Genomic DNA, 761 nt, shown 5'->3' with positions numbered 1-761 from the left:
GTTGCATTCCCTTTTTAATTTTTTTCGCGCCGCTTGCAAAACATAACGCACGTGTAAGTAATATATTTACCGTGTTTTATTATTTTGCACGAGTGCGGTAAGTCATAGCTGGGTGCTCACGATTCACGGGTCCAGCGTCGGCGTTGTGGCGCGGCAAGCGTGCACTGGTGCGGTTGAGAGGGAGGGGTGGAAACCGCGTTAAACTCGTCTCCGTAGTTGAGAGGGAGCGGCCAAAGCAATGTGCAATCGTCTTTGTAGTGGAGCTGGGAGGGGCAAGGATAAGGGACGAAGACCGGGGTAACATGTCGGATGCGATCATACCAGCACTAAAGCACCGGATCCCATCAGAACTCCGAAGTTAAGCGTGCTTGGGCGAGAGTAGTACTAGGATGGGTGACCTCCTGGGAAGACCTCGTGTTGCATTCCCTTTTCAATTTTTTTCGCGCCGCTTGCAAAACAAAACGCACGTGTAAGTAATATATTTACCGTGTTTTATTATTTTGCACGAGTGCGGTAAGTCATAGCTGGGTGCTCACGATTCACGGGTCCAGCGTCGGCGTTGTGGCGCGGCAAGCGTGCACTGGTGCGGTTGAGAGGGAGGGGTGGAAACCGCGTTAAACTCGTCTCCGTAGTTGAGAGGGAGCGGCCAAAGCAATGTGCAATCGTCTTTGTAGTGGAGCTGGGAGGGGCAAGGATAAGGGACGAAGACCGGGGTAACATGTTGGATGCGATCATACCAGCACTAAAGCACCGGATCCCAT

The 761-nt window shown here is 52.2% G+C and overlaps 1 non-coding gene across 1 annotated transcript; it reads left to right on the top strand.

Annotated features, from left to right (window-relative positions):
* Positions 1-307: 307 nt before the first annotated feature.
* On the top strand, positions 308-426 carry LOC123179554 (5S ribosomal RNA). Its single transcript, XR_006490452.1, has one exon. It is a non-coding gene; the product is annotated as a 5S ribosomal RNA (ribosomal RNA).
* The last annotated feature ends 335 nt before the right edge of the window (positions 427-761 follow it).

The sequence above is a fragment of the Triticum aestivum genome, unplaced genomic scaffold (assembly GCF_018294505.1).
Source record: "Triticum aestivum cultivar Chinese Spring unplaced genomic scaffold, IWGSC CS RefSeq v2.1 scaffold96485, whole genome shotgun sequence".
NCBI classification, from domain to species: domain Eukaryota; kingdom Viridiplantae; phylum Streptophyta; class Magnoliopsida; order Poales; family Poaceae; genus Triticum; species Triticum aestivum.
The sequence above is the reverse complement of the archived record's forward strand: the minus strand, read 5'-3'. Positions and strand labels throughout refer to the sequence as shown.